This window comes from Cyrtonyx montezumae, unplaced genomic scaffold (assembly GCF_038088225.1).
Source record: "Cyrtonyx montezumae isolate F1298 unplaced genomic scaffold, pur_monq_1.0 scaffold_3, whole genome shotgun sequence".
Classification (NCBI taxonomy): domain Eukaryota; kingdom Metazoa; phylum Chordata; class Aves; order Galliformes; family Odontophoridae; genus Cyrtonyx; species Cyrtonyx montezumae.
In genome coordinates this window covers 153,719,075-153,736,317 of record NW_027072034.1, presented here as the reverse complement: position 1 = coordinate 153,736,317, position 17,243 = coordinate 153,719,075, and positions in this window count along the sequence as shown.

Genomic DNA, 17,243 nt, shown 5'->3' with positions numbered 1-17,243 from the left:
TGTTTCTTGATAAAAAACACGGTGACAGTATTACACAGGATGGCATAGAGCAGGTATAGTTTGCTTTGGTTTGGTTTGTGTCATTTTTAAGAAAGCAGTGACTCTAGAATTATCTTTTATCCTATCCCTTCAAGGACCTCTATTTCAGGGGATCTTTATTTCAGGACTTGAATCAGAAAGAGGTTAATGCTTAAGATATGTTTCATTTGTTTTATCAACAATGTGCATCTCTCTTGGATCTCTTGAGGTAATTTAATAACACACTTTAAGAACCTAATTTCTGCTTGGGCTTCACTGAAACATGTAAATAGTGTTTTGTAACTTGCCTTTAGCTCATTATATATTTGAATACAAATTTGCAATAGAGAAGCTTTTGCTTTTTCTTAATTAGGTTTATAGAACTTCAGTCTAATTTAAGCTTATCTTTAAAAAATGATATAATACCCAAGTGATTTAAACTAATGGTTCAGTTTGTTGTGCAAATGTATTCAAATGAGCTACTTGTAAGAGTTCTGCCTTAAGAAGGAGCATCTCACATGGATGAAGAAGTGGAAAAGCTGAGCTCCAGTGCATTCCTATTTGTATGTGTTATTTATGTAATTATGATGTCAGCATTTACACAGTTTGTGTAAATTTTCTGCAGTTTTTCAGAAAAAAAAAATCCTTCAGTTAAGAAAAGAACAGATTTGACCTCAGGTCTTTGTCCCCAAAGCCTTACCATTGCTCTACATCATGGTTAAATAGACTGCATTGTACCTTCCTCATCCTTAACCTTAACCACCTCAGTAGAGCAGCAGATTTTCATTTTCTGTTCTTCTCTATTCGGTGAAAATTGTCTTATCCTCACTTATAGCTCTCTGCATATTAGCTAGATGAGCTTACAAGTTGTTGGTAACTCCCAGCGTTTTTACTCCCCAGTATCAGTAGACTGACTTCTTGTAGCCTTATTCTTATTATTCTGTTGCTGCAAGAACAATATAATATTCCTGTCATCAAATGCAAGCAAGATCATACAACTATATCAGACAAATGTGTCAGGTTTTACTGAAAGAAGCCAAGCTTCTGCCATGGAGAAGATGAGGAGGAAAGGAAAAGGGAACCGACAAGTGGCTGCCAGGAGTAAGTGACAGCAACTATTATTACTGCTGGGAATAATCACTGCTTTCCAGAAGTTATCTCCCATTCATCACCATAAGCATAATTGTGTCTGTCAGTGGCTACCTTACACAGATATGGGAGACAGAAGTGATCTGTTTTGGCAAAGCTTGTTGCTGTAGTATTTATTGCTAAACACTTACAAGAGGAAAAGCATTGGGCTGCACAGAATCTTCTTACAGGTCAGGTCAACCTGCAGAATTCTAGCTGGCCTCTGCTTGCTTTCACTACCACTTGCCCCAGAGAGAAATATGACTTGTTTGTCCTTGTTCCCTGTCTTGATTAACTTCCAGTGAAATTGGGTATAAACAGAGCTGGCAGTGTGGGCTGTATTGGTGACAACCACACCCAGATTTCTTGGGAAAGTACTTTAAGGAAGGATGTCTGGGCATTGCATGAAAGGTGCAGACAAAAGCACTGGAATTTACTGGTGCTTACTGAAGGGTTGGTGAGTTAGTGAATGTCTTTAAGAAGAATAAAAATATACCTTTTTAATTATTGGGAATATATTACTGTCTAACATCTGTGCCTGAACCAGTAGATATGCATGTGTTCTGAAATCCAGATCAAGCTGCCATAGTCTCTTGCTTTCATTAAATCATGAAATGATCAAGGACTGTTTGTTCTGATACACCCTGTCCATTTGACATTGTAAGTTATCATTATCCATAAGAGCAAGACATTGGTATTGATCAGACATGACTTTTGTGCCTTTAGTTGTAAGATCTGATTTATCACCTTGGATTTGACAATATCTTACTTAAAACCCCTTACAAATCTGATGTTTTATATCCTTTATACAAAAAGCTTTTAAACTGAAGATGATGCATTAAACCATGAAACTACAAAAGATCTTAAGGTAGAAATTGCAAGACTTGGGCTCGCTGCTTAACTTCTTATCAGTGTTTAGAGAAATTAATCCCAAACAGAAAATCCACATGTAATTATTTCTGCCTTATATTTTCTACTTTGGAAGACTGCTATACATAAACAGCTATATGTTTGAGTTCCTAGGACATGATGAACTGATGAGCTGCCCATCCATACTACTTTTCATGTATTGATTCTGGGTTAACCCTGCTTCTAGGTAAAAACACACAGGCATTTTTTCTACTTTCAGTGCTGTGGGTATTCAGCTTTCAGTTCCTCACATTACTCATTCATCCTGGGATGTCAGGAAGAAAAGATCCTCCCTTGAAGGTTTTGGTTGATTTCATGATAGTCCATGCTGGGATTCTACAGGGTTTTGTGAAAGCATTTATTTTAGTGTCTTGTTTAGGGTTGTGTCTGTAAGACTTCACAAAAAATCAGAGCACTGACATGGTAACAGTATGATTCCAAATTGACAGTAGTTAAAAATATTTAGTTTTGTCCTCTGTATTATTTAATTAATCAGAACTGTGCCCCAAACCATAAATACACCTGCATTTGCAGGAAAAAAAAAGACACTTTGCTTTTTAGTCAGAGAAAAGGTAAATTCCACTGAGGCTAGCCGTTACTCTGAGTTTTATAGGCTTTAATGTTCCATATATTCTAAAATATCTCTGCTCCTTTTCAGTGACATAATCTTCCCTTTTAATTTAAGCTTGAACTAACTAAAATAATCTGCAGACAGAGCAATTAATTTAATTGAGATCCTTTCCCTAAGTAATAATTAAATAATTTGTGATTTGCCTTGCACTTTCGGCAAGGAGTTCATTTCTTTGTCTCTACAGCTGTGCCCAATCATAACAGCAGTTACCCCCACAGGGCAGCACCATCTTTATTGCAGTCATTATATCCTTCCTGATCTCTTTTAGAGTCTACAATCTAGCTGAAACTTCCCACAATTCATCTACTCCAGCCAGTTATGCTATTAATTATACTTCAGATGATGTACGTAGCTGAGAGTTGATACTAAAAGACAAATTGAGGTGTTTGACCCACTGTCTTCACTCCTGGAAGTGCAATCGTGTTGGTTTGAGCTGGGGTGCTCTGACTAAGGACATGGGAAACTATCTCCAGGCCTGAGCATAGGAATAGAAATTAATGGGCTCGAGAAGTCTCACCTGGGACCTACACTTCATCTACCCATGGCTCAGGAGCAATGGTCAACTAGAACCCTCAGTCCTTGCTTGTTGGCTGGATTTCCATTCAGTCTGACCATGTTTTGAATGTGTCAGATCCTCACTAGAGGAAGAATTTAATATGCACCATAGAACACAAAGAAGATCTTCAGGAGTGCCAGGTATATGCAATTCTGGTTTTGTACCTTACATTCAGATTCACCCCATCTGCAAATTTTGCCCTACTATTACTCTGGACTACCATTCAAGAAGCAGAAGATTTCAAATTAAAAGCAGAAGAAATACATTTTTTTCAAGTCATATGTATATTCTTCTCACAGTGATCAGCAAGCCTGTGCAAATATAAAAAAGTTGTCAAAAATATCAGAAGCCAAACAACAGCTGGACATTCTTGTAAATAATAAGAATTATGTGGATTGGCTACATGCCAACGACTGTCAGGCAATATTAACAAAGAATTATCTTGTGACCTTCCTTCTTTTGCAAAAGAAAGATGCAGAGCTCTTGGAATGAGCCCAGAGGAGGGCCACTAAAATGATCAGAGGGCTAGAGCACCTCACCTATGAAGAAAGGTTGAGAGAGCTAGGCTTGTTTAACCTGGAAAAGAGAAGGCTCTGGGGAGACCTCACTGTGGCCTTCCAATACTTGAAGGGAGTGTAAAAACAGGAAGATAAATGACCGTTCATGCCACTTGATAGTGATAGGACGAGGGGGAACAGTTTGAAACTAAGACAGGGGAGATTTAGTCTAGATGTTAGGAGGAAGTTTTTCACTCAGAGGGTGGTGACACACTGGAACAGAGAAGTTGTGAATGCCCCATCCCTGAAATCATTCAAGGCAAGGTGGTTCTGAGCAGCCTGATATAGTGGTTGGCGACCCTGCCCACAGCTGGAGGGTTGAAACTAGATGATCTTTGAGGTCCTTTTCAACCCAGGGCATTCTATGATTCTTATTATCAATCCTTAAGACACCTAAAATTTGCTACTGGATGAGAGAAAATATTCATTTATCCCAGTATGACATTTCCTAGGTTCTTAACAGTCATAAAGCTAATACATGTTTACCAACTCAGTATGTGGCTTGCTTTTCAAGGTCTTCCCTTGCTTTTATTGTCCCTGAAAATATATCTACTCATTAAAAAGACAAGAAAAAGATGACAAGTTCAAGTATTTGATGCTTTTCACTCTCTCAACTTGATAGCTTTGGCTTTTCTGAACAATGTCACTATAAGCATCTTGAGGTGGAAGATTTCAAAGCACGTTCTGTTTTTAGTAACTTAACAGAGAATACAAAAGCTACACTTATCTGGAGATCAACGTGTCTGTAAGTAATGGAAAAACAATGAGTTATTTAAACCTAAGTTTAAATCCCTTTTCCTAATACATTCTCTCTTTTGATTACATTTTTCACTTTCTTCTCCAGTTTATTCTAGTTCAATACAGATTTACATCGATTTAGAGTGTGTAATTCTGATTCTCAAAATTTGAGGTTTACCTGTCCCTTCCCTTCCCTATATTTTGCTTAACTGACAGCTGCAGTGATTAACCACTCATTCTGCACATAGAGCACACAGGACCATAATGTAAATTCTTCCAGTCTGTCCTTTCCATGCTCTTCCCATTCAGCAGAGCTGAATGCTGAGAAGTCTTTTTTGTTGGTCATCTGTTTGACCAGTCTGGTTTGACTTCTTAAAATGAATTCTGCAGAAAATGACTAATAGTGTATCAGACGTGGAGAGCATTCTTGCTTCATTAAACCTTTACTGGATGTAGTTAAATTCATCCAGAACTGGTGAGCTCAAAGAAAATTATAAATGCTTCAAAACATAAGTCCTCTTTTCTCTCACAGATGCAATGCTTAGTCTGGTACTTTGTTCAGTAGAAGGAGGAAAGAGGGCTCTGCAGCTCACACAGATAAACAAGAAACAAGCCAAACACAGACTGAGAGGTTGACATCTAAGTTTTCAAAGCCAGCAAAGCGTTCTGAATTCTGTAAATGTATATCCATTTTGTATACTACATCAAGCTGAATTTAGCTTCTGTTTTATCACTGCCTCCCAGAAGAGGAATGGGCATGTATTTCTGCTCTGTGATAAGTAAATTGGGAGTCAACATAAGGTGATGGCACTATGAACTTAAAAGTCAGACTGAGGGCAGAGAGTACCATCTGTTATAAACCTGTTCTGTTCCATAGATAGCAGCACTTTCAAAAAGGTAATTGCTAAGAGCTTTTGATGAATAACTGCTGAGTTATAACTGTTTGTAATATAAGATAGTCAGGGTCTGCAAAACAAAATTCAGAAGGGAGTATAAATATATTGTCTTTGATGTGCTGTAGTTGCCAGGCATATATAATGACAAAGTTTCATTCAAATTTAAAGATTGATATTTAGGGAAATGTAAATAAGCAGGAAAGGTCTTTTCCCTTAGCTTTCTAATCAAAGTGATGTATTGCTTAAATCTCTTTCCTTTTACAGAAAGCTTTGTTTTCTTTCTGATATGGTTTTAAACAGATACATTTAAAATAATTTTTAAGACTTTGAAGAAAGTTCATTTTCTGTTTCAAATAACATAATATACCACAAAACCTAGAGTTTACAAAGAAAAGAAAGCAAATAAGGATCAAAAACATTGCTCATGATATGGTCATGATGTGATTTCCTGGAGATGGAGAAATATCTTCTGTCATGCAGACACAAAGTTTGAGGTGTCTTCTGACAGCCAGCATTGTATACTGGGTTGTGAGGATTCATGTCTAAATGTGAGATAAGAGTCTGAACGCTTTGTATGAAGATTGCAGTTTATGTCTGAATGTTTGTGCTTATCTTGATGCAGTCAGAGAAGTTACAGCAAAACTAGTGTGGGTGCATGCTGTCATGTGCTTTTGGTATTGAAATGGGATTTGGTATTGACCATGGCCAATGGGAAGCCACATCAAGCTCCCAAAGGGAAAAATGAAACAGGTGAACTATATACAAGAATTACATGAATGTCTAAACTTTCCTTAGCTGGTAGAAACTCTGCTTTGCTGTCTCTTATGAGCAATCAAAGTTGCTCCTAAGGTCTCAGAGTAACTCTATTGCTGTTTCCTTGGATAACAGCACTTTTAACAAAAACAAAGATTCTGGATGACTGTGGTTTAACAGTGAGCTTTAGGGAGCAAAGTGTAAATGGCACTGAAAACCACATTTTATGAAGATTTTTTTAAAATTACGATTTTCATTTAAAAAGCCCTTGGGTCTTTTATGGTGTGTGTGTTTATGATTATGATAAATAATTTAAAAAGAAATACATTTTCTTATATCCTATGCCCCAGTATCCATTGCTGGTAGCATCCTCATAAGAGTTGATTTTGCTTAGTAAGCACACTGGCAAATCTCACTATAGAATGATAATTATTTCATGTTATTACAACTTTAAAGCAACAAATATCACACAAAGCTTGCATTAAGTGCACAAAAGCAATTCTGCTTTTAACATATACAGTGAAGTCAATTACTACCATACTTATGCTCTGCAGATGCTCATGTTCATGTATACATTCTTTTTCAAATTGCATATTTTTGTTGTTGCTGTTGTTGCTGTTCTGTTGCTAATGTTTTGAACAGTGTCCTAAACTCAGCTGTGATATAAATAGTTGTAGTTTAACTCTCTGTGTATAAGTAGAGAATCATAGCTTGGCTTAGGTTGGAAGGAACCTTAGAATCATCTAGATCTAAATCCCTCCTGTGGGCAGGGTTGCGAGTTGATAGGCCAAGCACTAGATCAGGTTGCTTAGGATCCCACCCAACCTGGTCTTGAACACCTCCAAGAGTGGGACATCCATAATGTCTACGGGCAGCCTATGCCAATGTCTCACCACCCTCTCTGTGAAAAACTTCATAGCATCAAATCTATATCTCCCCTCCTTTAGTTTAAAATATTTTTTCTTGTCCTGTCAAGGGGATCTGTATGTGATGTGTGTCTAGAAATTGAACATTTATGTTAATGTTCTAAGGTTAATATATTGTTTGCTTTGAAGTGATACATAATAGTAAAATACACATACTTTTTCTTAGTGAAGGCTTTGAATGGACACATTATCATGGTCCACTTAAAGTGAGGTTAATTAGCTGAATCTCAGGTTGACAGCAGGAGCAGGAGCTTAAAAGTTCAAAATAAGCTTATTTCATACTATGGATGAAATTACATAGCTGGAATTAGCATTACTACATCCTTGACTGATGATTACTACATCCAGGCCAAGATAAAGATAAGACTAGACACAACTGAAATCAAATCCAGATGTGGAGAAAAGGCTATGCTAGAAGATAGGACATGAAGGGATGCCACGGGTGATGGAAATATGTTTGAAGATGGTCAGGCTCCTCTGAAATGCTATATGGAGGTTCCACATCCTTTCCATCTGGGAACTTTTGGGGCGACAGAGCAAACCAGAGTCAGTTCTAAAAATTCAGCCCTCAAATTTCCTATAGATGGTTAATGTAAATATTTCATTGTATCAGCCCCACAATGGTCTTGGGACCATGTATTTCAGGCACTGTGAAATTATGAAAATTGGTATATAAAGGGTAAAGCTGATGCTATTTTGAGCTTTTGATAGTGAACACAAGATTTCATTGATTATTGTCACAGTGTCATTTTCACTAATTTCTAAGTGCATGTAAGCCTCCTCATGCATACCCTGTTTTTTAATATGAGCTTGTTTTTTGTATAGTCCTCAGTAGTTCTCCAAAGTTAGTTTTGCTCAGTGTGTTTTCTGCACATAAAAAAGAAAAAAATGGTGATTCAGTTCCACCAATTCTGTTTAAATCTCTGTGGCAGCAGCCAAACCTTTCATCTTACTGCTGTATATCTGAGGCAGAATTCTAACCTTACTGAAATCAGCAGGGTTATAAGGGCTTATGTTCAGTGGGATTAGGATTTGGCCCTTAAAAATTCAGATTTAAAGCCTCTTTAATTCAATGGACAGACTCCTACTGACTTCTGTTGACCCATAACATATTTGTAGACAAAAGAGCTGCACTTAAATGACAAATCAGAGAAAAATAGGAATTTCACTAGGTGACTTGAAGGAAAGTATATCATGAAAGACCCCATCAAGAAAAAGCAGTTTTTGCAATCTCTTTACTTGAGAATTTTACAGTGGAAAAATGCATCTCTCTGATACATTACAGATGGGTATGTAGATGTGGATTAGAATGGTTACATTTATGAGTTACATCTCTGCAGTTCTATAAAGCAGGCTCAGAATAAGAAATGGTCACAGTATAGTGACTTATGTGCAGTATCTTTTTAATTGTACAGCCTTTAATTACATCTGCCTGTACCTTAGGGAAAGGCACTTGGGACTGATAAAGAATCTTGTTGCTAAAGAAGAGTCAGAGGAGGATAAGCAAAATGTTGTTCCTGGTATCAAGTGAAGAGCTCGGCAGAATACAATTAATTGGTAGATAACTGGATAACGCATTTGACTATGAATCAAAAGACTCTGTGATTCTATAACAAACCCACAACTGCTGCTTTTTTTAGTTATATTGTATCACTTGTTTTGTTTTGTTATTTTTTTTAAATGCGCATGAATGATCAATTTAAACATACATCCAACCTGTATCCTTTATAAAATCCATGACAACTTCATTACCCATAAATATCTCTCTTCTTCTGTTGTTTGTTTTGTTTGCACTTGACATCCTTGTACTTGACATCGATATATTTTTTTCTTATGATTTAATCAATTAAAGAGGTATTTATGAAGGACTTTGCTCTTTGGAAGACATTAGTTCTGTTTCCAGATGCAGTCTTAGCATAATATATTGGTATTTCCCACCTTTCAAATTTCATTTATTTGTAAACAACATATCTTTAAAATTGCTTTAGTATCCCAGGTAGAGGTTGTTCTCTCTCACATACATTCTGATTTGTTTCTGCTATGGTTTTGTTAGTTTTTGTTGTTGTTGTTTGTTTTTGGTTTCCCTCCCTCTCCTCCCAAACTTGACGTAGCTTAATTTCAAACCATCCTTTCACACTCATGTCAAGTTTCATCTAGATTCTGTTTCTTTGCAAGAGATGAATTGAGATTTCTGTTCCTGTTTGGATGCCTCTGATCTACCTCTTCTGTATCTGGTATGGACACATTCAGTGCTGACTTTTATGTTTCAGTCAGTTTCTGCTTTTTTACCCCTGTGAAAATCCATTCCTTTCAAAATTTAATGCTGAGGAAGAATGCTTTATTCTTTCTTCCCACTTGCTTTAATCACATGTCACTGATAGGGGTGAAATTTTCTTCCAGTTCTCTATCAAGTCACAAGCAAAGGAATGGACTCAATAATGTAGAACAAATTTAACCACAAATAGATGTTCTTCAGAAAAGAGATCTGAATTTAGTACTAGATGTTGGAATAAACTCATTGTTCACCTTAAAAACAAACAAACAACAGCAAAAACAGGAAATACAGTGGAGGAAAACCAGGCATTGAAAATTTTTCCTTGGCTATTTCCTTAAGTTTGTCTCATAAATTAAAGCTGTTTCTCCTACTTCGAGATGACTCTAGATCAGAAGGAACCATGAGAGCAACATTTACAGAATAATTACAAAGTCTCCTAGGTATATGCTTAAGTTTTCTTCCTTTTCAGAGGCTTTACTTTCTATTTTCTTGCAAAGCAGTCTGGAAACTTAGGGTCAGGCAGGAATTATAAAGGTATTTTCAATAGACCATGCCATTATTTCCCAGCAGCAACATTAAGTCTTTTTCTGACACTACCAGTACCTCAGTAGCTATTACAAAGCTTGGAAAAAGTCAAGTGGCCTTAATTTGTCTCATGAGGTTTCTGGCTTAAGTATTTTGTCACATACCATTAGCATTTCACTAATGACATTTCCCCAGAATAGATGAATGGAGGATTGTGTGAGCATTCCAATTCAGTATTTATGTATGGTATGCATCAAATGACATTTCAGGGACTTTTATTAATATTCTCAGGAAATAGATTTGATCACAAAATTTTAGTCTCAAGGATCTGGGTTTTTGTTTTCTGATCAAAAAAAGGAAAATAGCTTTGAAAATCTGACCTTGTGTGTTGGTGCCTGAACAAACTAAATCCAAAGATCCCAGGTTTGAAAGAGTGATATATTATTTCCTAGTGTGAGAACAATCACTTCCTGGCACCCCTTGAGCTGTTCTGCATAATCACTCCTTCAGCAGTAGGGATGTCTGCTTATTGAATCATAGAATCATAAAGTGTGCCCAGGTGGCCAAGAAGGCCAACAGCATCCTGGCCTGTATTAGAAATAGTGTAGCCAGCAGGAGCAGGGAGGTGATCATCCCCCTGTACTCAGCTCTGGTACGGCCGCACCTCGAGTACTGTGTTCAGTTTTGGGCCCCTCACTACAAGAAGGACATTGAGGCCCTGGAGCGTGTTCAGAGAAGGGCAACAAAACTGGTGAGGGGTCTGGAGCACAAGTCTTATGAGGAGCGGCTGAGGGAGCTGGGATTGTTTGGTCTGGAGAAAAGGAGGCTCAGAGGAGACCTTATTGCACTCTACCACTTCCTGAAGGGGGGTTGTGGTGAGGAGGAGGTCGGCATCTTCTCCCAGATATCTAACGATAGGACGAGAGGGAATGGCCAGAAGTTGCGCCAGGGAAGATTTAGATTAGACCTGAGGAAATATTTTTTCTCTGAAAGAGTGGTCAGGCACTGGAATGGCCTGCCTAGGAAGGTGGTTGAGGCACCATCCCTAGCGCTGTTCAAGAAGCGTTTAGATGAGGTGCTAAGGGATTCAATTTACTAGTTTAGTGGGTAGGGATGGTGATAGGAGGATGGTTGGACTAGATGATCTTGTAGGTCCTTTCCAACCTAACGTATCTATGTATCTAACTATTTAAGAGTATCCTGGGTTGGAAACGATCACTAAGGATCATTAAGTACAGCTCCTGGCTGCACACAGCATCACCCAATAGTCAGAAGACGTGTATGAGAGCATTGCCCAGATACTTAAACTCCAGAAGCTTAGGGTTGTGACCACTTCCCTGGTGAGCCTGTTCCAGAGCCCAATAACCCTCTGGTGAAGAACTTTTTTCTGATATCAAACCTGAACCTCCCTTGTTACAGCTTCAAGACATTCCCTTGAGTTCTATCACTGGTCACTAGAGAGACAAGATCAGTGCTGCCTCTTCTGCTCCCTCTCATGAGGAAGCCATGGGCTGTGATGGAGCCACCCCTCAGTCACCTCTTCTCTGGACTGAACAAACCAAGGGATTTTAGCTGCTCCTCAAACACCTTCCCCTCTAGACCCTTCATGATCTCTGTATCCCTTCTTTGGACCCTCTAATAAGTTTTACGTACTTTTTGTACTCTGGCACCCAAAACTGCAGAGACTACTCAAGGTGAGGCCATGCCAGTGCAATGCAGACTGGATAATCACTTCTCTTGACCTGATACTGATGCTGTGCACAATGCAGCCCAGGATATGGTTGGCTTTCTTATCTGCCTGGACACACTGCTGACTCATGTTCAACTTGCTGTTGACCATGCCCCCCAATCTCTTTTGGCGTTGCTACTCTCCAGTATCTCATCCTACAGTTTGTGTGTACAGGCAGGCTTGCCCATTTCCTGAGGCAGAATCCGGTACTTGTTTTTGTTAAACTTCATCCAGTTGGTGATTGCCAGGCTCTCTAACTTGTTTTGAATTTTCTGCAAGCCCTCTCCACCCTTAATAGAGTCAGCAGTTTCTCTTAATGTAGTAAAGTCAGCAACCTCACTCAAAACACTTTCTAGTGTTCTACATCCAACTAATTTTGGAAAATCTTAAAGAGAAATGACCTTCAAAAATGGAGTTGTGAGGAACCCCAATGCTGACTGGCAACCAACTTGATATAACCCCATTTAGTATAATCCTTTGGGCCAGACCCATCAGCCAATTGCTCACTCATCACATTATGTTTTTGTCTAACCATATGCTGGACATTTTATCCAGAAAAATACTGAGAAGCAGTATCAAAAGCTTTACTGAAATTCAAAAAGAAAACATAACCTGATTTCCCTAGGTCTGATTCCACCACTTCCAAGGTCAACTAGATAAGCGACCTTGTCAGAAAAGAAGATTAAATTAATTAGCTAGGGCTTTTCCCTCATGTTCCTGTGTTGGCTGTAACCACATTGTCTTGCAGGTGCTTTTCAATAACTCCCAGCCTAATTTTTCCCATCATTTTACCAGACACTGAAGTGAGAAGGATGGGCCTATAATTACCAGGGTCTTCTTTCTTGTCCGTCTTGAAAACTGAAACGTTTGCCAGATACAGGCCAACTGGGACCTCTTCAGATTCCTTAGACCATTGAGGGAGATCTCACAATGGCATTGGCCATCTCTCTGAGCACCAATGTGATGAGACCCATTGATTCCTATGGACAGATATGCATTTGTGTAGAGCAGGAAATCTTGCACAAGTTCAGTGCTGGCTGGGAGTTGATTGTTACTGTCATCACAGTCCTCCACTCTGAGATTCCTGAAGCCCTGAAGGCAGAGGCAAAGAGGGCATTAAACATCCCACTTTGTCCATATCCCTGTTTGTAGGATGACCATTTTCAACAAGAGTCAATGTCCACAAAGGCAAGCGGCACTCTGTAGTCTTCCCATGTTGCCTAGTCTTGTTTCCAGCAGCCATAAAATTTCTTCTTCTGCCTGAGCTCTAAAAGATCCTTGATCGGGAAAGCTGATCTTTTGCCCTACTTGCTTGACTTCTGACATTTTTGAATCACCTATTCCCGTGCTCTCAGGAAGTAGTACTTAAAAAGTGACCAGCACTGATGAACTCAGCACCTTCAAAAGCAGTTTGCCAAGGGATTCCAGCTAATTCAATGATCAGCCTGAAATCTACTCTCTCTATATTCAGGGCTGAGGTTTTGGTGACAGTTTTCCTCCTATCACCAAAGATTTTGAATAATCATAATCACCATGGCCATGATGGCAACCAGTCACCACTTAACTCACAAGGCCTTCTCTGTTCACAAGCAACAGATCTTGGAAGGCACCTTTTCTAGTTGGCTTCCTTTGTACCTGTACCAGGAAGTTGACATCGAGGCATTTTAGGAATCTCCCAGACCTGTGTATTTCAACTGTGCGGTATTCCCTACTGAAGTCTGGTGTATGTGATTCATATCACATTTATCACTGAAATATATAAATGATAACAAAGAGATTTTCCACTGGGAAATGAAAATTCCTGTCTTAAGTCTGAAATAAAAATAAAAAATGAGTTAAGTGCATGCTTTCTATTTCTTTTGTGATTGGTTTTGTTTTTAAAAACTAGAATTCCCTTTGCAGCTACCCAGAGAAATTTTCAACATAGTCCGGAGGAAGGAACCTATGAACTTTGAAGCAAACTGGCTAAGATCCTTGACGCTAATGAGGGTCAGAGAGCGGTAACATTGTTCAGCGCGCCTAAGGGCTCAGCCCGAACTCTGTAGATCGGGAGAAGCAACAGCGCCACCTGCTGGGCTACGGCGCCTATGCACCACGCAGAAACTGCTCGTTTGGGAAATTCTTGGGAAAACGATGTTTCAATCTGCTTTTATTAGCATCGACCATTACTGTCCATGAAGGTAGATGACCAACAGGTCTCAAAGTGTTTTGTTTTCTTTTTGCAACGCAAAATATTGCTGTTTCTTGTACTATGGCATCTAGAGGATCATTGAAGTATATCCAGTTGTGGGGAGCTGGTGTCTGACATCTACATCAACAAGCTAGACTGAAACTCAGATGTAAACGGATGTGGTGTTTAAGCAGAAGAGTTTTAGGACCCAACACAGCATGATGTAGCAGTGTTTAGCTCAAGTGCTGGCTGTCCACTATGGATTTATGCAAGATTTTTGGAAGAGAGACTGTTGGTTGCTCTAGGATTTAAATAAACTAAAAGAGTGAGAAATGATACCATTGTGCAGAGAAAAGGCTGTAGCAATGACAAATTAAAGAGTTTGCCCAAAATCACAAGGGAGAGCTGTACCAACAGCAGGAATTGAACAACTGTAAGTAAGTCAAATTTAGTGCTGCAAACATAGAATTGTTTGTCCTTTACTGACGTAAGTCCTCTGGACTTATGTCTCCTTTGTATTTACTAAAGTAGAGACAAGAACAGAATTTACTCAATAACCACTTATTACAGCCATTCCTCACTTCCCTGCAAATTATCATCAATCAGCCTTTGTGGGCTATTGGAGAGAAGACTGAAGAGCAAATGTATAATCATTTATGGTATTGTATGATTAAACTTAAGCACAGTGAAGGTGAACACGTGTTTGATCTGCCATCCACAATAGAATATTTTAGGGTCACTGGTTGCTAACTTTTTTCTGGTAAGTCAAACATGGTAGAAATAAATATCTGAAGAGATAAATTCTGTTCCTGTCTTGGTGTCTGTGATTTGTATGCAATTAATTCTTTACAAGTAAAGTAATGAATGGACAACCTTAGATTTAATCAAGACTTTTGTTTGATTTTGTAATATCTACTTTGGAGTTCTTACACTTCAAATTTGAACACCAAATGCACATTCAGATGGATAAAAACCTTGATACTGCTGAAAATACATTCAATGAAGAGTGTTATTTTTCAATCCACCAAGCATTTTGTGCCCAAAATTTAAATCCAGCATCAGGATTTTTTTTTAGAAAAATAAATAAAAATAAAAATAAAAAAATGCTGCATGGATTGTTTTAATAAATAACATGTGTGAAGTCATCTGTGAGTGTCAAAACAAAATGATTAAACAGGATTTTTTTAACACTGAATAAATCAGGAGATATTAACTACTCTGAATAAAGTTAAGATGACAGCAAACACCATAATAATTTCACCCTCAGTTAAAGGTGCAATTGCCAGAAAATTGAAAAATGTAGTGAAATTCTCTGCAGTGCCTGAAGAATCAATGTTGGCCATATGTGGCAGTACAAAGCTGATGTGGAGAAGATAGAACTGACTGATCTATTCAGTGCAGCCTCTGATGCATGAAAGTTGTCCTGAAGTTTAACAGAAGTTGAGGGGAGCCAGCTTCTGACAGAAGAGTGTTTTTAAACTATTTTGTAGGAAATGAGGGAAGTGTTTCATTTTTAACATGCAGCAGTCTCAGGTGTATGCAGATAAAAATGGACTTATTAAAATTATCACTTTTCTCAATTGTGTGGAAAGAAACTACTCAAGAAAGGTAATATTTCAAGCTGTGAAAATGATTTCATTACAATGAATTTTCTTCTGAATATAATTGTCTTTTGCTTTCTGCCTTCTGTGTTTTTAGAGTACCAGATCTGCTCAGGGCTCACCCTTTCCTGATAAGTGTGCATAATTCTTCCTACGTGTACCACCCAAAGTCTCTTAGCAGTGCTACCCGTGTCATTCTCTAGCCTTCTAGCATATCCCTGCTCCCACAGAACTGCTATGGAAATATGCAGTGGGAACCTGCACTTTCCAGAGATTGAAATCCTACCTGGGATGAAGTGATGGACTTTCACTTGACCTGCGGGAAGCCATTGTAAAGGGTTCCAATTTCTGTGAGCTTGTACAGTACTATTGACATCTACTGGTATGTTCTCTGAGAACTGCACTCAAATAATGTTAATCGTATATCATCACTGTATCATTTCAAAGGAGTCAGGCTTCGAGAGGACTTTGTTTTCATGTTCTCATTCATCATTCTCTTACGACAACCAATTTACGCTTCCAGCCTATACACCAACATAAATTTACCTTTTTCTTCCCAGTTACTGACATATAGCACTAACTTGATGGCTTGAATGTAAACATAAAGTTCATTATAAGCTTATGGGAAGAATATAATTCTAGGACACAGAGTTATAATAAAGCACTTTTCTCTCTTTTTTTTTTCCCCCAATGGATGACATCTACTAGTCTTGTAAAGACAGACTTTTTTGCCTTGTGCTGTGGTGTAGCCAAAAGTTTAAGCTAAATATTCCAGAGTATTTAATTGCTTGGTTTACAATGATAAGTTACTATTATATAAAAAATTAAACTTATTAATGTGAAGTGAAATTTTATGAATTTTATGTTTTTAACTTTGCATAGTTTCTAACAGCATTACATGCTGAAAATCTTAAATTCAATACATCTTCAAGGCTTATAATCATTTAAAAACCATAGCGAATTATTGCACAATCTAACACTCCTTTAAAATATGATTTTTTCCCAATAAATATGCATGTTAACAAAATATCACGTTATCCATACAATGATTATGGAAAATTAAATATTTTATGAATTTATTTTAAAGCGTCATTTGGGGCTTCCAAAGAGGTAATCATGGGGTAAAGAAGAGTGTCATAATAAAAATAATCAGAACCTTATCCTATTTTAAATTGTTGAAAGACACTGAAGAGACTCTTAGAAGCGCAGACATGCTCAGGTCTGTATGGTGCTTTCAATCAAGAAGCAACTTCAGAAAGAGAACAGTCATGCAAGTTTAGATAAATGATAATGGCTAAATATTATAACTATAAAATTACGGTGCTATTATAATAAGTATATTCATATTTTTTCAAGATACAGATGCATATATATATATGTATACACGAAGAGTATCATTGGAAGTCCTTGTCATAATGACAGATAAAGGGCAAATAATGATATTTCTTTCACCTTGGATTTTTCTAAAGAAGCCTGAGTATTTTATTAGTAGCATTGTACAACTCAGTTTTGCCTATTGCTGTTTTAGGATCTCGTGGCTCCTAATGAGTTGAGGACTTACAAGCTCCTCTTGTATTTCTTCTTGCTGTCAATAGTTTCTGGTTAAACTATAGATCTTTAGTAATTAACACATAACAGCAACCTCACTGGGGTAACTGTACTCATGTTTGGTTGGTTTACATTAACTCTACTTTTGGACTGCTATAGTTTTCACAAGTGAATATTTTTCCTGTTCAATTAAACCTACATAAAAGCATTTCTAATACCTTTGTTTTTAACACTGTGTTGATGCTGTCCCATTTTATACCTTCCAGATGTAACAAGGTGTTTT